Here is a 25,154-nt window from a genome sequence, read left to right as displayed (position 1 = left end):
ATTCCTGGAGATAGAGTCTTAATCTTCCACCCACTGGTGTTACGTGGTGGTAGTTGTCCATTGTGTCCTGACCCCTTTGTACGTGCTGCCCCCCGGGGTCCTTTCTGTGGGCGGGCACACGGGTGTTTCTGAAGTCATTTAGAGGCCGGCTGCTGGCCCCCTCTTTTATGCTGTCCACGTCCATTTCCTCTCCCTCGAAAGGACTGGCCCCTTGACTGGTACTGCCAGGACTGCTTCTGTTGACTCTGTCGCGCCTGCGAGTCAGCCTGGTGCGTCTGTTGGAAAGCCTGGTGTGAAGTACCTGGCTGGTTTCCACCTCTTCCGCCGGGCCTCCGTGACTGGCTGCCCCTTTTGTTGCCTCTGAACTGCAAAGCTCCCATGGATCGTGCAGTTTCATTGTCTTTCTTCAGTTGACTGAGTTTTTCGTCAACAGTTGTCCCGAACAGCGTCTCGCCGTTGAACGGAGTGTTAAAGATGCTGTGTTGCACTTCAGGCTTAAAGCCAGAGATTCTGAGCCATGCGTGTCTTCTTCCGTGACACCCATCATCATGAGCCTGCTGGAGGTGTCTGCACCATCCAGGGCCGTCTTGAGGCAACAATTTGCCGCATTCTTCCCTTCTTCCACCAGTTTCTCGGCGTTCTGCCTGGCCTCCTGGGGTAAGTCTTTCACCAGTTTTCCTAGCTCCTCCATGATCTGGTACATGTGCCTGTTTATGAGGGCATTGGAATTAGCCATGCGCCATTGGGTCGCGGCATTCCGTTCGATCCTTCTGCCCACTAAGTCCATCCTCTTGCTCTCCTTATCAGGAGGAGGTCCAGAAGTGGTGGCCACGTTCGTCCTCTTTCTTGCTGTGGCTGTGATGATGGAGTCAGCTGAGACCACGCCTCGAATGTAGGCTGGGTCCTTCGATGAATGTTTGTACTTTTTTTCTGCTCTGGGAGTGACTGCCTTGCATGTAGCGGGCTCCCTGAATGCTTCCATCCCCTGCGCCAAGACGCCGTAGAGCATGGGTAGATACTGGCTCCTTGTTTGCGTGGGGAGTAATGTCGAGGAGAAAGTCCGCTTTCTGCTTCTCCTTGTCGAGCTTGAGCTTGAAAGCTGTTGCCACCGACCTTATCACCGAGTTGTAAGCCCCGATGTCATCTGGCGGCGATGGCCTCGAGGGGTATGTGTCGACCGCCTCTTCTGGGCTTTCGGTGTCGACATCCAGGTAATCCTCCTCCTGCGGATCAGAGGTGGCCGACTCGGCGTCCAACCTGCGGTCCTCTTCCTTCTTATAGCTGTAAGCCTCGTAGGGATTCTCGTCCTCACAGTCGACCATTTCGGTGCCAGGCTCATGTTCCTCGACCTGTTCCTCTTCCTCCTCGACCACTTCCCGCATGGGTGGCTTGGTCTTGTGGGGGAATCGTGAAGGCTCTCATCTTGGCATCGAAATCCTTTTTCCGCTGCAAGATGTTTTCCATTTCGGCTTCTAGTCGCCGTTTTTTCTTTTCCATCTCGGCCGCGTTGTCCGCGCCGGATTGTTCGGCCACTCTCTTCGGCGCCTGGGTCGGCTGTGAGAGCTTCGGCGTCGAGGCCTTGGACGTCGAACTGGGTTTCGGGTCCCTGTACGGCATCGAAGCTTTAGGGTCTTCCTCCCTCTACGTCGATCGGTCCTTTTCGGGGACGATCTTCGGCGACTTCTGCTGCTCAGCAGCTCTCGGCGCCAGGAGTCCTTCTCAGAGGATCCGCTGGGCCTGTGGGTAGCCGCGGACGTGAGGTGTCTCTGCACCGGCGCTTTCGGGGCCTTGCCCTCGTTTTTGAGAGACTCGGAGTCTCATGTGCTCTTGGGGAACGACGAGTCTCCTACCTTATCAGATGTCTTCGTGTAATCGGTCTCTACGGCCGTGTAGCTGTCGTCTTTGGCGGCAGCGTTGTCCTCTTCCTCCGAGGACATCCCCAGCTCGTACAGCGATGGCGTCGGGCCTTTTCCTTGGAGGGTGGCGTGCGCTACCCTCTGGCTCCTCCTTACACGAAGGGTCTTCTGGGCGAAGACGGAGCAGGCGTTGCAGTCTTTGCTTCTGTGTTCTACCGGTAGGCAAAGGTTGCAAACCGGGTGCTGGTCTTTCTGCGCGAACTTGTGGTGGCAGTTCGGGCAGAACTTGAACGGCGTGTTGTCCATCATCTAGTGTTTAGGCCTCCCTGGCCGCGCGAACGCCGACGATCGTCGAAGTCCTCGATGAATTCTCCTTCCTTTCGCCAGGTAGTGTTCGGCGAAGTCCTTCGTAGTCTTCTTCTTTCGATATCTTCTCCAATTTCGATCTTTTTCTAGTACTTTCTCCAAAAATGTCTGGAGCCCAAACGGGAATGATCCAGACCCGACCGCGGAAAAAAGAATCTGAAGATGGCGCCCAAGGGTGGGAGCTTCCGCAGGAAGCATGCCGACGTCACCGGAAATACACCCAGGAAGGGGTGACGCCGACGCCCACTTGGGCGACAAAAAAAAAAAAAAAGAAAAAACAAAGCGACTACGAATCCGGAGCCAACCACAAGACCGCGGAATATGCACAGCATAGTGAATCCAGAAAGATTCACGCTGCAAAACTCTGCCTGACCAGCCTCCCTCCCCTCCTACTACTACTCAAGTCCAGCACCGGAATCCATATAAGACCAATTGTCTCGCCCATCAACCAGTTCGGACAGGACCCTCCCTGGACAACAAGTACCCCACAGCAGAGCAGCCATACGTTACGTGTTTCTCCATGCGCCTCCACAGTCCGGGCCTCTTTCGCCCACCTCAGCCAAGCTCAGGCGAGGCAGGCAAACTCCAAGTCCTTGCATTGCCAGTCCTCAGGGTTCCATCCAGTCTCCGTCTTACCCTCGCCACTGACCCCGTGGAGGAAACCAGGGACCGCTCCGCCGGATCTCGCCAGCCATCACCTGTCTGCGAAGCGTCCCGATGTTGTGCCTGCTCCTCCAGCCAAGTACCGACTTCCTCCGGGGATGTGAAGAAGTACGAGTTCCCGTGCAGAAGGATCTTAAGGCGCGCATGAAAGAACGTCATGTACTTGATGCCACGGGTCCGGAGTTCTCTTTACGGCATCGAACGACCTGCGCTCCTGCTGGACTTGACCGTGAAGTCGGGAAAGAACCAGATGTTGACATTCTCGATCCTCAGGTCCCCATGCTGCTGAGCGGCCTGCAAAATGGAGTTGTGGTCCCTGTAATTCAGGATCCTTGCAATGATCGTCCTAGGAGGGGCACCCGGGCAAGGAGGGGGTACTGGGTCCCTATGCGCTTGTTCCACGACAAAGAACTTAGAGTCTCTTGGGCTTCAGGTGGTTCAGGATAAGGTCCTCTAGGAAGAGATCAACACTCTGCACCTCCATTTTCTCTGGAACCCCCACTACCCGCACGTTGTTCTTCCGGGCCCTCCCTTCTTGATCCTCCAGGCGTACCTCCGAGAGTCTCTGCTGCTGCGTAAGTCGCTGGACCTGGCCCTGCAGCTCTTTGGTAGTCTGCTGGAGATCTGCAATCACCATCGCGTTTTGAGTGGCCTTTTTGGAGGTTTTAACAGATCCGCCCGCTGGAGGGCCAATTCTATGGAGACGGCATAAATTTTGGCCTCCAGCGTCGCCCCCAGGGACAGGATCGCCTGCATGATAGCGGCTAGAGACGGCTCCGCTGCCCCAGAGCCACCAGGATGTTCTGCGCCGTGTAGTTGACCATTGTGTTCCTTTGTGTGGTGGTGGATTTTGGGGGGCGAATGGTGTGTCCCGCAAAGGTCCCCGCAACAGTCACTTCCTTTAGGCCCTATGCTTCCTCAGTCAGACCAACAGCTACCCACGTTATGCAGGGACACAACCACGGGGGCAGGCCAGGACCAGTTTTCACGATGGCGCCAGATGCACCAGGCCCCTCAATTGCTCGTGGCTCTCCTGCGCCTCCACTGCCTGCGCAGAGTATCCCCAGGCCTCCCGCTGTCTCACCACAGTAGCCAGGGGTCTGGGATCATCAGGTAAGCCCCGCTGGAATTCCTATGCCGCCAGCAGATAGTCCCTGGGCCAGCCGCAATCAGTGTCTGTGTGGGCCCACCAGATCTAGTCAGCCACCAATGCGGTCCCGGGTAGAGCCAGCGTCCAGGTCTGCAAAAAGGGGGGCTGGGCACCCTCTGGATGAGGGGTCAGGATCCGAGTGTGCTCCTGCGTCTGTCTGCCCAGGGCGCCTGCCCCCTCCCCGGGTCACTTTAGCACTCAAGGACGGTGCTTTCAGCCGCTTCCAGGCCCTGCAGGCCGCAAAACCACCAGTCTGCTTCGGCAAGCCGCCCAGTGGGTCCCAGGAGGTCTGAGCGTACCTCCCGACTCCGGAGCAAAAGTAGAAACTCTAGAGCGCTGTGCTATCCAAGCGGGGGAGAGGGCAATTGTACAATTTGGAGTTAAAGATCATAAATTTTGTTTTGGAGAGGCTAATCTCCAAATTTCTGAGTCTACAGAAGGAGCAAAAAGCCTCCAATGTCCGCTGAATGCCAGATGAGGATTTAGATAATAAATATCTATACACCGTGCTGTATAAATGGAAACATACCTAAGGGAATACCATAGAAAAAGGAAGACCCTGAGAGACAAGGAAACTGAGAGACACAGACACCGGGGGAGACAAACACTGGGAGACAGTCACGGACACACAAATAGACACTGGAAGACACCTACACTAGGATTCATGGATTGACTAAAACATAAGACACAGACAAGTGACCTTGGGAGACATGACCACTGAGAGACACAGACAAAGGAAGACACTGGGAGACAGGAACACAGACACAAACAAAGGAAGACACTAGGAGACATGAACACCGAAGGACACAGACAAAGGAAGACAATGTAAGACAAACCCTGGAAGACACTGGGAGACATGAACACCGAGAGACAGACAAAGACACTGGGAGACAGGAACACAGACACAAACAAAGGAAGACACTGGGAGGCATGAACACTTAAGGACACAGACAAAGGAAGACCATGTTAGACAAACACTGGAAGACACTGGGAGACAAACACAGACACACAGGCAAAGTAAGACACAAACACTGGGAGACATACACGGACACACAAATAGACACTGGAAGACACCTACATTAGGATTCATGGATTGACTTAAACATAAGAAAACACTGAGACACAGACAAGTGACCCTGGGAGACATGACCACTGAGACACAGACAAGTGACCCTGGGAGACATGACCACAGACACAGACAAAGGAAGACACTGGGAGACAGGAACACTGACACAAACAAAGGAAGACACTAGGAGACAGGAACACAGACACAAACAAAGGAAGACACTGGGAGACAGGAACACAGAGATACAGACAAAGTAAGACACTGTAAGACAAACACAGACAAACAAAGGAAGAAACTGGGAGGCATGAACACTGAAGGACACAGACAAAGTAAGACAATGTAAACAAACACTGGAAGACACTGGGAGACATGCAAAATAGGGAGTACCTCTAGAAGGACCTATATTGCTTTTACTAGGAGTAAATCCTGACCATATTCACAAAAAGAGGGATGCCAAAGAGGAACGCTAGAACATCAAAATATTATCAAAACATATTTTTATTTGTTTTTTCAGATATTTTAGTTTGAAAATATTTATACATCTGTACATTTCATTTTGTCATATAACATCCTGGGCAAAAGTTAATCAACATTCATCATACAATTTATATTATTAAGTAAAGTGCAAGTTAAGACAATGAGAAAAAAGAACGTGCCCCTAACAATCTAATATGTTCCTAACATACATTCTTACACACCAGTCATACCATTACAGTAATTAAAAAACGTACCTAACAGATACAGAGACTGAGCACAATGAAACAAAAAACCCCAAAGGTGTACTTGATGGTTTACAGTTGGATCCTAGAAGTAATAGTTCTGCCAGTTAAACATTGGTCTGTGTGTGATTGACCAATCTATATCCAAATTGTGGACCACTGGGAGACATGAACACCGAGAGACAGACAAAGGAAGACGCTGGGAGGCATGAACACCTAAATACACTGGAAGACATACACACTGAGAGACACAAACAAAGGGAGACACCGAGACAGGAACACTGAGGGACACAGACGAAGGAAGACACTGGGAGACATGAACACTGAAGGACACTGGGAAACACACTGTGACACACAAACAGACACTGGAAGACACATTAGGATTCATGGATTTACACAAACATGGGAAAACACTGGGAGATAGACAAGAGACCCTGGGAGACAACACTGAGCGACACAGACTGGGGGTCACGAACAGACACTGAGAGATATGAACACAGACACAGACAAAGAAGACACTGGGAGAAACAAACACTGGAAGATATAGAAAGAGGAAGACCCTTAGAGACATGAATACTGCAAAACACAGCCACTGGGCGACACCTACACTGGGATTCCTGGATAGACACAAATCTGTGAAAACACTGGGAGACACAAGCACTGGAAGAGACAGACACTGGGAAACTGGAAGACACTGACACTGGGAGACTCGACGAGACACTGGGAGACAAGAAGACTAGGAGACAGGCCAGGGAAAACACTGGAAGACCGACACTGGGAGACAAACAGCCACTGGGCGACACCTACACTGGGATTGTTGGATAGACACACCTGGCAAGACACTGGGAGACACAAACACTGGAAGATAGAGAGAGGAAGACCCTTAGAGACACGAATACTGCAATACACAGCCACTGGGCGAAACCTACACTTGGATTCCTGGGTAGACACAAGCTCAGGGAGACTGGGAGACACAAGCTCAGGGAGACTGGGAGACACAAGCTCAGGGAGACTGGGAGACACAAGCTCAGGGAGACTGGGAGACACAAGCTCAGGGAGACTGGGAGACACAAGCTCAGGGAGACTGGGAGACACAAGCTCAGGGAGACTGGGAGACACAAGCTCAGGGAGACTGGGAGACACAAGCTCAGGGAGACTGGGAGACACAAGCTCAGGGAGACTGGGAGACACAAGCTCAGGGAGACTGGGAGACACAAGCTCAGGGAGACTGGGAGACACAAGCTCAGGGAGACTGGGAGACACAAGCTCAGGGAGACCGGGAGACACAAGCACCGGGAGACACAAGCACCGGGAGACACAAGCACCGGGAGACACAAGCACCGGGAGACACAAGCACCGGGAGACACAAGCACCGGGAGACACAAGCACCGGGAGACACAAGCACCGGGAGACACAAGCTGAACATAATCCTCTTGCTGACGGGGAGCCAGTGTAGGTCTCTTAGGTGGCCGGAGAGGTGGCTGTGTCGGGGATGTCCAGGATGATTCATGCGGTGGCGTTCTGGATGCGTTGGAGTCGTTTCTGAAGTGTGGCTGCGGTTCCGGCGTAGAGGGCGTTTCCGTAGTCCAGTCGGCTGGTGACGAGTGCCTGGGTGACAGTCTTCCTGGTTTTGGTGGGGTTCCACCGGAAGATCTTTCGGAGCATGCGCAGGGTGTTCAAGCACGATGATGAGGCGGCGTTGACTTGTCTGGTCATCGAGAGGGAGGAGTCCAGGATGAAGCCCAGGGTACGTGCGTGGTACATTGGCTTGGGAGTGGTGCCCAGGGCAGGGGGACACCAGGAGTCGTCCCAGGCGGAGGGCGATGACTCCAGGATGAGGACCTCAGTCTTGTCCGGGTTCAGTTTCAGGCGGCTGTTCTTCATCCACTCGGCGACGTCTTTCATCCCTTCGTGTAGGCTGGTTCTGGCGGGGTCGTTGGTGAGGGAGAGAATCAGCTGGGTGTCGTCGGCGTTGATGTTGAGGTTGTGTTGGCGTGCAATGGCTGCGAGGGGGCTCATGTAGACGTTGAAGAGGGTGGGACTGAGTGATCTTTGTGGTACGCCGCAGAGGTCTTCGTGGCCTCGGATCTGAATGGGGGGAGGCGGACTCTCTGGGTTCTTCCAGTGAGGAACGAGATGATCCATTCCAGTGCCATGTCTTGGATTCTGATGTTGCTGAGGAGCTGCACTAGGGTGCGGTGAAAGACCGTGTCGAACGCTGCGGAGAGGTCCAGGAGGATGAGGGCCGCTGTTTCCCCATTGTCTAGCAGGGATCTGATGTCGTCAATGGCTGCGATGAAGGCGGTCTCGGTGCTGTGGTTGGCCCAGAAACCGGACTGCGAGTGGTCGAGGGATCCGTTTGTCTCGAGGAAGGCGGCAAGCTGTCTGTTGACGGTCTTCTCAATTACTATGGCGTGGAAAGGGAGGAGCGAGATGGGGCGGACGTTTTTGAGGTCGGTGGGGTCCGCAGTTGGTTTCTTCATGAGGGCGCTGAGCTCCGCGTGCTTGCAGCTCTCCGGGATGGTGGCAGTGTTGAAGGAGGTGTTGATGTCCCGGAGATGGGGTGCGATGATGGAATCGGCCTTGTTGAAGACGTGGTGTGGGGCAGGGGTCGGTTGGTGATCCGGAGAGGATGGTGTTCATCGTACGGGTGGTGTCTTCGGTGCCGGGGTCCAGGCACAGAGAGTGGTGGTGAGGGGCGTTGGTTCGGAGGTTGGGTGCGTGGTCTGTGTGCCGAAGCTGTTGTGTATGTCTGCGATCTTGCTGTGGAAGAACGAGGCGAGTGAGTCGCAGAGGTCTTGCGAGGGAGTGATGTCGTTTACGGCGCGGAGGTTGGAGAGCTCTTTGATGCTGAAGAGTTCCTTGCTGTTGTGGGCGTTGTTGTTCAGTCGTTCTTTGAATGCTGTCTTCTTGGTGGTGCGGATCAGCTGGTGGTGGTGGTGTTTGCGGGTGGCGTGCTTGAGGGCAGTCCGGTCAGTGGTCTGGTTGCTGTACCAGGCTCTCTCGAGGGTGCAGCAGTTCTTCTTGGAGTTCATAAGTTAGTCGGTGAACCAAGAGGCTTTCTTGCTGCTGGGTCTGCTGGGAGGGGTCTTCTGTGGTGCGAGGTCGTCTGCGCAGTTGGTGATCCACTGTGTGAGGTTGCTGGCTGCTTCGTTGGGGTCCATTGTGCTGGCGGGCGGAGTCTGGCTGAGGGAGGTAGTGAGCTGGTCGGCGGTGATCTTGTTCCAGCTCCTGCGAGGTGCCTGTTGCGGGTGGTGGTGGGTCGTGGTCCTTCTGAAGCTGAAGCGGACGCAGCTGTGGTCAGTCCAAAGAAGTCAAGTGGAGTGGCTGGATGAGATGTATTTGCTGGAGAAGACTGGGTCAACCGTGTTGCCGGCGTAGTGGGTGGGGGTGTTCACCAGTTGCTTGAGTCCGAGGTTGGAGAGGTTGTCCAGCAGGGTAGTTGTGTTGCTGTCGTTGTTCTCCAGGTGGAAGTTGACGTCCCCTAGGAGGATGTAGTCAGAGGACGCGAGGGTGTGCGGGCTGATTAAGTCTGCGATGTTTTCGCTGAATTGTGTGCGTGGTCCCGGGGGTCTGTAGGTGAGGGTCGTCTTGGGGTCGGTGTGTATCTGGAAGTGGAGGTGTTCGGCGGCGGTGAGGGTGTCGTCGGAGTTGGTAGTGATGCAGATGGGGTTCTTATGTACGATGGCGATGCCTCCTCCAGTCTGGTTGACCTTGTATCCGTCGGCGATGGCGGGCACTGAGGAGGCATTCATCCAGGTTTCCGTGAGGAAGGCGACATCTGGTGATGTTGTGTCGAGCAGGTTCCAGAGTTCCACGGCGTGTCTGTGGATGGAGCGGGTGATGAGCAGGATGCACTTGAGGTGGTTTCTGCTGGTGATCGGCTTGGCGGGTGTGGTGCAGGCCCGGAGGCAGGTGAATCGGCAGGCGAAGGCTCCGTGGGTGCATTTCGGGGTGGCTTGGTAGCAGGCGGGGTACCGGCCGTCGTTGAGTGCGTGGAGGGTGGCGGCATCGTAGGTCCGTCGTGTGGTCTGGCGTCGGCGGGGGCCAGGGGTTCTGGTGCTGGGCACGCCTTCTGCGCACAATCGGCGCGCCCGCTGCGCATCCGCGCGATCTCCATTTAAGGCGAAGTGGGAGGGAAGAGCAGCTGGGAGGCGGGAGCAGGGAGGACACAGAAGAAAAGGGGGCGGGGCCGCGATGTCATGGCGGCGGGGAGCAGGGGTTACACCTGGGGAGGCAGTGAACCAAGACACAGGTACAGATGCAACAAAATACTACAGCTTAAACTGCAACAACAGCAAAGCAATAACAGGGCACGGGAGACTCGAAGAGACACTGGGAGACTCGAAGAGACACTGGGAGACTCGAAGAGACACTGGGAGACTCGAAGAGACACTGGGAGACTCGAAGAGACACTGGGAGACTCGAAGAGACACTGGGAGACTCGAAGAGACACTGGGAGACTCGAAGAGACACTGGGAGACTCGAAGAGACACTGGGAGACTCGAAGAGACACTGGGAGACTCGGAGAGACACTGGGAGACTCGAAGAGACACTGGGAGACTCGAAGAGACACTGGGAGACTCGAAGACTCGAAGAGACACTGGGAGACTCGAAGAGACACTGGGAGACTCGAAGAGACACTGGGAGACTCGAAGAGACACTGGGAGACTCGAAGAGACACTGGGAGACTCGAAGAGACACTGGGAGACTCGAAGAGACACTGGGAGACTCGAAGAGACACTGGGAGACTCGAAGAGACACTGGGAGACTCGAAGAGACACTGGGAGACTCGAAGAGACACTGGGAGACTCGAAGAGACACTGGGAGACTCGAAGAGACACTGGGAGACTCTAAGACAAGGAGATACAGACAAGGGAAGACACTGGAAGACAGACACTGAGAGACAGACACTGGGAGACACCTGCACTAGGATTCATGGATTGACACAAACCTGGGAAAACGCTGGAGATACAGATAAGGAAAGACCCTGGATCACCTTGATGCAGGAAGAAAGGGGGATGGTTTTACAAAACATGCTTGATTTTTTTTAATATTGCTGGACCGTGATTGCTATATTATGCACTTTGAAAGTATTTGCACTTTTTCCTTTGCTTTACCAACTACAGTTTGTATAGATTCTGTAATTACGTGCTCTGATATAGTTTGTTTTTATTGTACATTCTGTGCTAATTATGGTGTTGATTGCACTTGCTTGTAATACATAGGCCTTCGATCTTGTAATTAGCATTGCTTACAACAGAAATAATAACTTCAAACTGAAAAACACCTACATCAATGTTCGGAAGCATCCAAGCAGTTTTTATCCCCAGCCTCTTGCTTGCCTGTTGTCCTGCTTACTCAAAGACATGATGGTAGGAATTGAAATTGCCTCAGTTGACGTTATCATGCACTACACTTGACAGTCACAAGTGTGTAGCATGCAGATAATTTGTGTTTATTTCTATTGGAGTTGGCAGGATACTGTTTTATAGCTTGTGTACTCCTGTATATTGTCAGTCGAGTGTGTAATTCTAGGTTTAGGTTAGACTTTCAAAGTTTCAAGATTTGTCCATCAATATAAATTCTAACTCAGACCCCACTCTGATCAGCGATCACACTCGGCAACTCTGGGCATTAGCTTGCCTCATCTTCACTAACGGCCCCCCAGACCGCCGGGGATGCCTGGTCTCACCCTGGAGATACCCATTAAGGGACCATCTCTCAGGGAAGCCAGGAAGGGTTTCGCAGCGGTCGAAGCGCCAGGACGCCTACGGGTAGCAGTGCGCTATATAAATGCCTACACATTTTCATGGTTGTTCTTTAGCAATAGGCAGTTCCGGAGACAATAGGATCGCCCCTTGGCATTGCTCTGATTGCTGCCTCAGTTAAACAGACTACTCTTGGTTATCCAGAGTGCTTGGGATCCCAATTTCTGGATTAATCCCTGTTAGCACCGACCCCTGCACCGTCTCTTGTAAGGAACTGAACACCTACAAGTAACTGGATAGTGATCTTACCTATTTTCATTGGAGACCGCGGGGGACATCGCTGAGCCTGCGCCTGCTGGGAGTGCGTGCCGGTGAGCCAGATCCCAGTGAAGACAGCGAAGGACATCCTGCTAGGGTGTGTGCCGATGAGCCAGATTCCAGTGGAGACAACGAGGGAACCCTGCTGGGGTGTGTGCCGGTGAGCCTGACTCCAGTGGAGACAGCGAGGGGCATCCTGCTGGCAGTTTGTACCGGGGATTCGCTCTGGCCGTCAAGGGTGTCTGGCTCGTTGGAGACTACCCCCACCGTACTGCTAATGACTGCATCCACGTCCCAAACTGTACGGCTGTTGTGGAGCAGTTCGTCACAAAGCGAGCGATCAAGTCTGCTCGCAGCATCTGTTAGGCTGTATTCCTGACCCAGCGTGCCCCCCCTGGCTACCTTACGGCAGCCCCTGCCCCCATCAGCTATTGCACGGCGGATCATGCCCCACATAGCAGAGGACAGTGTCGATTGCGCCGATCCCCTGCAACTGTGATCCTGATGCTCGAGGCACAGACTGTTCGCTGCCCTTTCTTTCGTTCCTGTTCCTCTCCTTCTCCGCGCGGCCTTCACGAGGCCCCCATGCTGCTCCCGAGATAGTCGTTAATCGCTCCAGAAGACGCTGCACACGACCTGCTACAATTTCACCAGGCTCCCACTAAACTTAAATCTTTGCCTGGCACCAAAACTATCAAAACGGACATAGGAACCCCCCCCCCCCAGCCCCCCCCCCTCCCTCCCCCAGCAAGCTAGTAACTGGACCCCTCAGTCTGCCCTGAATTAGAAATTGAAACGGGTCTCAAAACATCAAAGAAGGACTTTAATACTTTGCTCTACCTCCCCGTCTTGGCGGCCATCTTAGACTAGTCAATCCTCACTACCTTACCCTGCCTAATGAAGCGCCCATTTTAGACTAGTCAAATTGTCTGATCATTCTTACACACTTTTCAACCTGAACACCTACGCCTTCTCACGTACCTTTGCTCTCTACCTTCTCCTACCCACACAACCTCCTTCACCCTCCTACACCTCTACTCCTATCATGGAACCTACGGGCAAACACTTTTAAGATTATTTACCCCCCAGAGCTCTCCAAAAACACCGGCAAACGTTTTAAACACAACTTCCTGAAGTCTCACCCCGAAACCCCCTTTGTAGACACCTACTTCTCACTTAACAAGGGAGCCAAGTGCACCAACATCATCTTATACACTATACGTAGAGCACAATGGAGAAAAGCGTTCCTCAGCTTACTCACTATCTCCGCCACCAGGAAATCCGCCCATGGCTTAACACTTTCCACCGCACCTTCCCAATTCTTCCCAGCTAGAGCAACTATCACTATCTACAACAACGGCACTATCCTAATTCAATCCACAGACAGGAACCTTGACCTATTCGACAACTTGTTCCCCACTTTCAAAGAATATATCTCTAACACCCTCTGACCCCTATCCATCTGACCCCCAATCTTAACAACCTTGACTCCACAGCGCCTCCCAACACTGACACATCTCCTCCCTCCCCTCAGCACTTTATTCCATGACCCACCCGTTACAGTCACATCACATCCCTCAATCACAGTCTTAGCTCATTCCTCTTCTTACATCCTCCCCACCCCACCCACTCTACCCCCCAACAGAACCCTGCCCTCCCACTTCCTACTAGACTCTCAGAACACCCTACCTCCTTCAACTGCACTCCTCACAACAGGTCCTCCTCCCAGCCCATCTCCCCGCCCATTCCCAGTCCCCACTACCTCACCTGCACCCCGGAAACCCCTAGCCCTCACTCATCCCTCAACTTCTCCCCCCCACTTTTAGTCCCCACTACCACACCTGCACCCCCGCAATGCCCAGACCACACACCCCCCAACATCCCTCCCCCCCCCTCCCAACTCAACCACACCCTTCACACCCAACCTACCTACCCTCCCGATCACTAACCCACTTACTAATATCACCAACACCTGCAACACCACACCCCCCCAGCCCCAGCAACATTGATACCTACACACCTACAGTACCCACTACCACCTCCATTCTCAATCCAACACTAGACATGATTATGTCCACCCTCCTCCAAGTCAAAGAAGATCTGCACACTCTGAAAGAGTTACTCCTCACACCACACAGACACGCCCTACGGACCACCACCTTCCCCCCAACACATACCCCCCCACCACATCCACCACCCATCCTACTCTTCCTCTCACACAAAACTTCCTACACTGGACCTCAATCCCCGCTCGCAATCCCACCATCCACTCCAGACGCACAGTCACTCCACTTTCGGACCACGACACACCCTTCTCAGCTCATATGATACTCTTCTCCAAAACCACTTAACCACCACACACCTTTCCATCCCCACGATTCACCCAAATCCCCTCCGGCACCCCACTCAAAACAGGGGCTCCGTCCCATATAACCTTAAAAAAGTCCCCCTCACTCTAGAACACTCTTCCACCCCTTACACCCCAAAGCTCAAATGCATTCTTCTCAACTGTAGGTCGGCCCCTAGACACTCCTCAGACATCGCTGATCTCATTAATTCAAGGGAACTTGATCTAACCATTCTGACGGAAACTTGGTTAACTGATTCTTCTACACCCATCATGGATATTCTAGTCCCCCCCCCCCCCCAATTACAACATCATTAGACTTGACAGGGCCAGCAATACAGGCGGTGGTATCGCATGTATTTATAGGAGCAACCTCTCCGTTACTAGAGTCACCTCCCCCTCACTCACCTAATGTGAATACATCTGCCTAGATGTCATCAGCGAGAGCAAACCTGTACGCTCTCTGCACATCATCTATCACCCACCCGGTGACAACCTCATCTTCACCCAACAACTCATGGACACAATTTCAACCAATTCCGGACAGCAAAACACTCAAATTTTCCTCGGTGATTTCAATCTCCACTGGAACGATCACAATCACGCAGTGGTAAACAGCCTCAAAAACTAACTCCATGCTCTTGACCTCAACCAAATCTGCAACAGCCCGACCCACGATAAAGGCACTATCCTCGACCTTATCATCTCCGAAGAGAACTCTACCCAACTTGGATCAATCCAACCCTGTGACTGGTCAGACCACATTATCACATTCTTTATCAATGAAAAAGTTACATTTAACCCGATTTAACCCACCAAATCCAAGGTCTGGAAAAGGGACCTGAAGAAACTCAACCCAAACTCTCTACCTTACCACAGCTGCAATCTCCTCCTTCCCCCCTACCTGTGCTCTAGACGTTCAATCCTTAACCGACCACTAGCTCAACGACTTCCATAATCAAGGAGTCCGCCCCATTGCAACTGAAAAGAGTCTCCTCCAAAAGCAGACTCAACGAAGATAGACGAGCTATGCGTATGGCAGAGCGCACCTGGAGATCAGCCCCTTCGGCACTGCACCTTAAAACTCTGAAGAAAAAGAGAAACGCCTACTTCAGGAAAATCAAGCGCACAAAATCAGAATTCTTCAGCCTCCAGCTTGACCAAGCAAAAAACCGACCAAGAAAACTGTTTGAACTAATCAACACACAATCCAAGGAACGTCCCCAACCATCGCATAGCACTACAGGTGATACACCATCCTGTGAAGACTTCTCTGCTTTCTTTAGCCTAAAGACTGGCAACATAAGGAAAGATCTTCTCAATGACGTAAGCCTTCACTCCAACCCCCACAGCATAATACCCAATGAACCAAAGAACCATGCTACATGGTCATCATTTGACACCTATTCTGAAGAAACAATTAACAAACTGCTCACCACACTGAAACCCTCTAACCACCTAACAGACCCCCTTCCTGCTAATGCTGTAAAGGACTTCATCCCACTACTTCTACCACTCTGGACCAAAATTATCAACAGTTCACTTCAAGAAAGATAGTTTCTAATGAGGCACGGACACAAGCCTTGGCAACCCTCCACCGGTTGTACGACGTGGGTGACAAATCGGGCAGTCTCCTAGCATGGTTAAGCAGGAAAGAAAGGGCAGCTAGGTGGATAGAACAGATTAGACAGTTAGAAGGTGACTTGGTGAACACTGAACAGGAGATAGCCGACGCCTTTGCATCCCACTACGAATGCTTCTATAATGCAAGAGACCTCGGGACGGACACGGAGGCATTGCACTACATGGGAGAGGTAGATCTGCCCACACTGGCGGCCGAAACTAGCTCAGAGCTAGAGGCGGAAATCACACTAGATGAGATCTCAAAGGCCATCAACAAACTCAAAACGGGAAGACACCGGGGCCGAATGGATTCCCGGCGGAATTCTTTAAACGCACGTCGGATCTGCTGACGCAACACCTCAAAGCTTTATACGCTGATTCCTATAAGGCAGGATGCCTCCCACCGGATCTTACATTGGCCACAATAGTCCCGATATACAAAGAGGGCAAGCCCAAGGATGAGTGTGCCTCGTACCGCCCCATTTCCCTCCTTAACATGGAGGTGAAGATTCTGGCAACGGTCCTGGCTACTCGCCTGAGGTCGGTGATCCCTGATCTCATACACGCGGACCAATCTGGATTCTTACCGGACAGAGCGACCAAGCTCAACCTCAGACGCACACACAACTGGCTCCAAGAAGTCAAGGACAGGGAGGAACCCCACTGGTTTTTATCCCTGGACGCCGAAAAAGCGTTCGATGCAGTGCACTGGCCCTTTTATGGCAGCGCTTCAACGGTTCGGCCTAGGCCCAAAATTCCAAGGTTGGATAAGGCTATTGTACACAGCCCCGAAAGCTCGTGTACGGGTGAACGGCAGACTGTCCCGAGAGTTCCAGGAGTCTAGGGGAACGAGACAGGGGTGCCCACTGTCTCCTCTCCTATTCACACTAACAATTGAAGTCCTGGCTGCCAGGATTAGACAAAACCCGGACATTAGGGGCTTTGCCTGGGACACGTAAGGAGGACCACATGAAAAAATATTCCTATACTCCGATGATGTGCTGTTATACAACACAGAACCCGAGAGCTCGATCCCGGAACTGTTCAGGGAACTGGGTGGCTTTGGTGCAAGGGCGGGCCACACCCTTAATTGTAACAAGTCAGTGCTCTACGACCCACAGGGGGCCGACAATTGGGGGACCTTACCAGAACAATTGCTCACCACTGCAGAGGGGTTTCAATACTTGGGGATATATGTAACTCGGGACGAGACTCGTTCCTTCCACAGAAATATAGAGCGAGTCATGACCAATGCGGTGGAAGACATGAACAGATAAAGGCAATTGCGGCTCACCCTACTAGGCAGGGCTGCAATGTATAAAATGATTACCCTCCCAAAATTCCTCTATGCACTTCAGAATGAGTACTACCCACTCCCGGCCGCCACACTCCCCAAAATACATGCAGACCTCCGTTTGTTCTTGTGGTTGGGGGAAACAACCTCGAATTGCCCTCCAGACACTCCAACGGCACCAGTACAGCGGGGGCATCTCATTACCTAATTTAGAAGCATAAGGAGGAACACCTGACGCCCATAAATGACTGGATTCACACCCCGGCCGAACATCCGACTTCTGCACTAGAGCGGCACAAGCTGTCACCCCATAACATACTCTATTACCTGTACGGGGGAAGGGCGCGGAAGTCGCTCCTACCGGCAACATTGATCACACTGCGGGCATGGACACGAGCTACGAAACGTATGGGATGGGCAGGGAAATGGACTAGACAGACGCCGCTATAGCAGTGCCAATGGCTGCCAGAATTACAAAAACTGAAGGGATTCCAAAGATGGGACGACATAGGTATCTCACATATTGGGGATGCGATATACAAGGGAGAATTGAAATCATTCAACATGCTACAGGCGGAATTTGGACTGCATCGTTCACAACTTTTTAAACACACCCAGTTGGCACATGCATGGAGGGCGCAGAATATCACACTCACGGACATACCGGAATACGCCCCACTAGAAGGTAGGCTCCTTCAGGAACAAATGGTACACCAGGCGGTCTCCCTCACATACAAGACACTAACTAACATGCTAGGTGACTTAAGGAAATTGAGGGGGATCTGGGAGGCAGATGTGGGGGAGATGGAGGACCGAGACTGGGAGATAGTCCTGATGCACCCCCGGGAGGTAGCGATCAAGTCCAGGTTGTCACTTATTCAGTTAAATGTTCTGCACCGGACGTACTTCGATAGAGTACGTCTCCTTAAGACAGGGAAAATAACGGGTCTCAGGTGCCAGCAGCAGCAGGGAGATTTTTACCACACCACATGTTTGCGACGAATATATGATTTTTCAACTATTACAAGTTCCACGCATGGCATTACCATGCGAATTTTACATCGCAAGTGGCTTTACCACGCTGGAATTTACAACGAAGGATTGTACCACGGTAGAAACGTCTTACCTGCACGTCTTTCTCCAGAAGCCCCTTACTTCCATCTACCATGGAAACAAGCGTCAAAACACGTCTTCTAAAATAAAAAAAGGACTTTTTTTACGTACACTGCACGTCTTTGGGGGAGGGTCATTCCTTTTACTTCATTAATTCCACAGAGCGTTTTTTTTATTTATCTAACTCGCTCCTTAATTGCTGTTATTTTTTTTGGGGGGGGGGGGGGAGACCCCCCCCAGCCCCCCTAGGCCCCCTCCCAACCCTCCCCTAGCCTCCCCAGCACGACTGGACGGAATACCACGTCTCCCCCCAACCCACGCTGAACGTACTTTCGTGGTCAAGACGGTCGTTGAAGGCTCCCTCGTTGATGAGACATTTGCGGGGTAAGTGGATCGTTAAAAACGTCAAGCGTGGAAAAGACATCGTTGTAAATGATGTTTCCCTTTGCGACAAGATACAAATATACTGGGCACACATCTTCATGGAATTAGGGGAAGTCTTGGGTGTGGAATTGGTAAGGGACCCCAAGTTGGCATTGTTGGGCATGACAAATGAGGTAGACCTGCCACGCCCGCTACTCATCTTCCTAGTGCTGGCGCTAGTGGTGGCTAAGAGGGACATCGCGAAACATTGGGGTGCCGCAGAGACACCAGAGGTGGAGGAATGGAGGAGGGGCCTGGATCTCTACATGGTGGCAGAAAGGGTGACATAAGTCCAGAGGTTGCCCCAGGAAATTTCGAAAAGTGTGGGCAAAGTGGAGACAATATCATGGTCTTGAAGGGGGACAGTAAAGTGTGATAGGCGGTCCAACGTGGGCAACGAACAGGTTTGGGACTGGACATGATTCTGCAACGACATAGAGGAAGGGAGTAGCGCCACGGGGCTACGCACGAGAGGAGCAATGTCATGCTATGTGGAAGGCTGTCGGGAGGGAGGGTTCGGAGCAGTGTGAGACTCCGAATGTGGGGAAGGGGAACCCTTTCTTAGGGTGCAACGAAAGGTATGATGTGGCAATCTACACGTTGGGGAATGTTTTCTTGGTTCTACAGAACACAGTTGGGGGGGAGGGAAGGGAGAAAACTATAAAAAGCAGGGATTTGACGTGACACGGGAAGCCTGCACGGATAATTATATGGCATGTTTTTGGTGACTGGTTAAGAATGCGCCACCCGACCCCCGGGTTGTGGGCTTAAAGGCCGTGTTACAAGCTTTAACCTATATATGGATACGGGAGTCAAAATGGAATTTATGTGCTCAAGGCTGAAGATATCCATGTACTTCCTGCTACAAAAATAAAGTTTTAAAAAAAAAAAACAGTTCACTTCAATAAGGACACATCCCCGACTCCCTCAAAGTTGGACAAGTCACACCTATACTCAAGAAACCAACAGCTGACCCTACTGACCTAAACAATTACCGTCCCATTACCAACATTCCCACCCTTGCCAAACTGTTGAAATAATGTTTCCAACTCCAGTTAACGAAACACATTGTTCGATTTGACCTCCTCGACCCTCAATCAGGCATCCGAGCAGGATACAGTCCTGAAACTGCTAAGACACACATAATTGATGACGCCCTCCAAATCCTAGATCAGAACGATTCCTGCCTCCTCATCCTTCTTGATCTCTCCTCAGTATTCGACACTGTCAAACACGAGAACTTACTCGAGTTGTTAAACACCAGAATGGGTCTATCTGGGACTGTTCAAGTGGTTCACCTCCTTTTTACATAACAGATCCCAGAAATTCAAGAGCAACAACCGGATGTCCTCACCAGTGCCTATAACATTAGGCGTCCCACAAGGTTCTTCCCTATCTCCAACATTGTTCAACCTGGTCATGGAACCTCTCACCACCTTGTTACAAGCATCTAATGTACACTTTCACATGTACGCTGACGACACCCAACTATATTTGAAATTACAATCTCCCAAAGACATCAAATTGCTGAACTCAACGCTCAGAAACACCCAATCATGGCTTGCCGATAATCACCTCAAACTCAACGCCCTGAAAACGAAGTTCCTCCTGATCTCACCTCCCGCGAACCACTCAAACCTGGCTTAAACACCTAACAGCTCTCAATGTCCAACCTACCATCGTGGACTCAGCGAAATCTCTAGGCATAACACTTGACGCAAATCTCAACATGCAACAGCATATCAGCAAGGCAACTAAGGGAGCTAACTTCCAAATCAATACTTTGAGGAAACTTAAACCCTTCCTCCCAGCCAAAGACTTCCAAACTGCAGTACAAGCCCTAGTCATGCCGCGCTTAGACTACGGTAGCGTCGCCCTCTGCGGACTCCCCCTTTCTACAACTGCACCCCCGAGAGCCTCCTTGAACGCTGCAGCGAGACTTATCACTGGATCAAAAAAAAAAAAAAAACACATTTCTCCTGACCTAAAATCCTTAAACTGGCTGCCTTTTGAGGCCCAAATACTTCTGAAAATTGCGTGCATGACTCAAAGGGCTATACACCACAGCTCACCTGGCTACCTCACTCAGAAGCTGACAATTTCTGGTGGCTCAAGAAACACAAGAAGCACAAAGAATCTTCTGAAACCTCGTAGAATCCAGAAGGAAAAAACATAAGCGCTCCTTTTCAGGAATGGCACCCAGGATCTGGAACTCTCTCTCTCCAGAAACCAGACTTATCACCTCCACCACAGTTTAAGAAAGAAGTGAAAGCTATCCTCATGGCTAAATTCACCTGAACCTTTACTTCACTTTGGAACTATTTGTGACTCCTCACCTTGTAATAATCGTTTTATCCGACTGTCTACTTGTATTATTGTTTTGGTTGATTGACTATTCTCCCTCATGTATATACCCTATTTTGCTACTCATTCCTATAAGTAGTCTTTGCTCAAAAGTTTATTTATTTAGAAAGTTTTATATAGCGCGAACAAGATCTTTGCAGATATCAGAGCGCTTTACATAGCAGAAGAGCAAATATACACAGATACATCTATAGTGTTAAAAGTACAGTGAAATGATATCATAAACAGTCAAGTAGTCAATTTCAAAGTCAAACAAAAAAGCAAAGGGTTCGAACAAGTAGTACAGATGAGCACTGAGTCTTTGAAGTTGATCCCCAGTAGTGGTTCATGTGCATTTAGCCATGAGGATCGCTTTTACTTCTTTCTTGAAAAGTATGGTAGATGGGATGAGTCTGATTTCAGGGGGGAGTGAGTTCCAAATCCTGGGGGCCATTCCTGAGAAAGAGCGTTTGTATGTTTTTTCTTTGCGGAATCTTTTAGGCTTTAGCAAAAGATTGTTTGTGCCTCTAGTGTTTCTGGATCCTCCAGAAATCGTTAGCTTCTGAGCGAGGTATCTAGGTGAGCTAAGGTGGACAGCCTTGTGCGTCAAACAAGCGATTTTCAGGTGTATGCTGGCTTCAAAAGGCAGCCAGTTCAGGGATTTGAAGTCAGGGGAAATGTGTGAGTGTTTTTTTGATCCAGTGATAAGTCTCGCTGCGGCGTTTAAAGAGGCTCTTATGGGTGCCGTAGTAGCTAGGGGGAGACCGCAGAGGGCGGTGCTGCCGTATTCTATTCGAGGTATGACAAGTGATTGTACCGCAGTTTGGAAGTCTTTGGCTGGGAGGAAGGGTTTAAGTTTCCTAAGGGTGTTGATTTGGTAATTTGCTCCCTTAGTTGCTTTGTTGATGTGTTCCTGCATGCTGAGATTGGTGTCGAGTGTTATGCCCAAGGATTTCGCTGAGTCCACGATGGTGGGTTGAACATTGAGTGCCGTTAGGTGTTTAAGCCACATTTGTGCGGTAGTGATCTTCGCGGGAGGTGAGATCAAAAGGAACACTGTTTTGAGGGCATTAAGTTTGAGGTGATTAGCGGCCAGCCAGGATTGGGTGCTGCTGATCGTTGAGTTCAAGAGCGTGATGTCATGGGTGATTGAAGTTTGAGATAAAGTTGGGTGTCATCAGCATACATGTGGAAGTATACATTGGCTTCTTGTAGCAAGGTGGTGAGAGGTTCCATAACTAGGTTGAACAAAGTTGGGGATAGGGAGGATCCTTGTGGTACGCCTAGCGATACAGGTCTTGGCGCGGACATCAAGTTGTTGCTCTTGAATTTCTGCGACCTGTTATGCAGAAAGGACGTGAACCATTTGAGCACAGTTCCAGATAGGCCCATTCTTGTGTTTAATAGTTCGAGTAAATTCTCATGTTTGACGGTGTCAAATGCGGAGGAGAGATCAAGGAGGATGAGGAGGCAGGTATCGTTATGATCTAGGATTTGGAGGGCGTCATCGATTATGTGAGTCATAGCAGTTTCAGTACTGTGATTTGCTCTGAACCCTGATTGATGAGAGTTGAGAAGATCAAACTGAGTAATGTGTTTAGACAATTGTATTTGTACGCATTTTTCCAGCAGTTTGGCAAGAGTCGGAATGTTGGTGATGGGGCGGTAGTTGTTGAGGTCTGAGGGATCGGCTGTAGGTTTCTTTAGTAAGGGTGTGACTTGTCCAACTTTGAGGGAGTCGGGAATGGACCCTTGTTGAAGTGAGCTGTTAATGATTTTAGTCCAGAGTGGAAGGAGCGACGGGGTAAGGACTTTGACAGCGTTAGCAGGAAGGGGGTCCGTGAGGTGATTGGAAGGTTTCAGAGTGCTGAGCAGTTTGCCAATTTCTTCTTCCGTGTAGGTGACAAAGGTTGACCAGGTGGCATTGTTTTTTGGTTTAGTTGGTGCTATGCAGTGGGGTTTGGGGTAGCGGCTTGCATCCATGAGTAGATCATTCTTTATGTTGTCAGTTTTTTGGATAAAGAAAGAGGCGAAGTCTTCGCAGGAGGGAGCTTCACCCATAGTGTTGAGAGGTTGGGGGTGTTCTTTGGATTGCGTTCGGATAAGCTCAAACAGCTTTCTCGGACGATTTTTGGCTAGGTCAAGCTGACGGCTGAAGAAGACTGATTTTGAGCGTTTTATTTTCCTGAAGTAGGCATTTCTCTTCAGGGTTTTTAGGTTCAGTGCAGAGGGAGCTGATCTCCAGGTGCGCTCTGCCATTCGCATGGCGCGTCTGTCGTCATTGAGACTCCCGTCGTACCAGGGATTGGAGATTTTTGCGGAGGCTTTTTTTAGCTGCAGGGGTGCGACTTCATTAATTATTGAGGACATAGTATTAAGATAGTGATCAGTCAAGGATTGGACGTCCTTAACGCCAGTAGGAGGAAGTAGGGAGTTGCAGCTGTTGGGGGGCAGAGAGTTTGAGTTTAGTTTTTTCATGTCTCTTTTCCAAATTTTGGGCCTGGCGGATTGAACAGGGTTAAATTTAACTTTTTCATTGATGAAGAATGTGATAATATGATGGTCTGACCAGTCACAGGGTTGGATAGATTCGAGTTGGATAGAGGCTTCTTTGGAGATGATAAGGTCGAGGATAGAGCCTTTCTTGTGAGTTGGACTATTGCAGATTTGAGTGAGGTCAAGGGCGTTAAGGAAATTCTTCAGACCTTTTACCACCGCATCATTATGATCGTTCCAGTGGAGGTTGAAGTCACCAAGGTATATTTGTGTGAGTTGTCGCCCGAAGTTGGTTGAGATCATATCCATGATTTGCTGGGAGAAGGTAAGGTTGTCGCCGGGTGGGTGATAAACGCCGTGAAGAGTGCAAATCGGTTTGCCCTCACTGATAATATCGAGGCAGATATATTCACAGGAGGTTGGGGAGGGTAGGGAGGGGGAAGTTACTTTCAGGACAGAGAGGTTGCGCCTGTGTATACATGCGATTCCGCCACCTTTTTTATTGCCAGTCCTGTCAAGTCTAGTGATGTGGTAGTTGGGGGGAACCAGAATGTCCATTATAGGTGTAGAAGATTCTGTTAGCCATGTTTCAGTCATGATGATTAAGTCAAGATCCAGTTTTAGGATGAGATCGGCGATAGCGAAGGAGTGTTTCGCGGCTGATCTGCAGTTGAGGAGAGTGCATTTGAGACGGGGTGTGTCGAGGGTGGAAGGGGGTTCTAGAGCGAGGGGGACTTTACTCAGGTTACTATGGATAACTATTCTGTTGTTCAGTGTGGGGGGTCTAAGGGGATTGGAGTGAATCGTAGGAATGGCAGTGAGAGTGTTGGGTGTATTGCTATGGGGAGCTGGGTCGTAGGAGCGGAGGAGGGCGATTGTGTCGAGGTCCGAGAGAGGATTACAGGAGCGATGGGGACGGTTTTCGCGGTTGTGAACAGGGATTGTGGTCCAGTGCGGTGGGAGTCGAGTGCGAGAGTTCGCCACCCGGGTGGAGGTCCAGTTGGGAGGGGTGGTGATGGTGGAGGCGCGTACGGGCTGTCTGGGATGTGTGCTGAGTAATTGCTTGATGATGTGAATGTCTTGTTTGATCTGGTGGAGGGTGTTGGGTGAGGGGTGACTGGAGTGTGATAGGCAGAGTAGTTGTTGCTTGATGATGTGCATGTCTTCTTTGAGCTGGAGGAGGGAGGTCGTAGTGCAGTCCAGTGTGGGAGATGTGTTGGAGGTGGGGATGGGAGGGTCGGCGTGGGTGACATCGGGGAGATGTTGGTGGTGTGGTTGAGAGTATTGGTGGTACGCGGAGAGTGCAGAGTGGAGGATGGGCGTTTATTAGTGGTGAAGGGGGCGCATGTACGGTAGTGAGGGGTGAGAATGGGGGGGGAGGAGGGGTTGTATGTCGTTCTTTGTTGAGGAGTCGTAGTTGAAGAGATAGGGGTGGCGTGTTCTGCGTGGTTGGTTAATGAGTGGAGGTGAGGGCTGAGAATGGGGGGGGATAAAGGGTGGGGTTTATCTGTGAGCTTGTCGATCAGATGCTTAGCTTGATTAGGCGGGATGTGGGTGGGGGCTGTGATGTCATGGGTGCAAAGAATGGGAATGTGGGCTGGTGTATGGGGGGAGGGGGTATGGCTGGTGTATGTGGGGTCAAGATCAATGTCAGTGATTGAGGGGT

General features: G+C 51.1%; 1 protein-coding gene across 4 annotated transcripts in view; it reads right to left on the bottom strand.

The window, feature by feature from the left end:
* LOC147733584 (protein regulator of cytokinesis 1-like) overlaps positions 1-25,154 on the bottom strand; it is a 544,834-nt gene that overhangs the window by 462,969 nt on the left and 56,711 nt on the right. The gene's annotated exons all lie outside the window — the stretch shown is intronic.

This window comes from Lissotriton vulgaris, chromosome 2_1, assembly GCF_964263255.1.
Source record: "Lissotriton vulgaris chromosome 2_1, aLisVul1.2, whole genome shotgun sequence".
NCBI classification, from domain to species: domain Eukaryota; kingdom Metazoa; phylum Chordata; class Amphibia; order Caudata; family Salamandridae; genus Lissotriton; species Lissotriton vulgaris.
The sequence above is the reverse complement of the archived record's forward strand: the minus strand, read 5'-3'. Positions and strand labels throughout refer to the sequence as shown.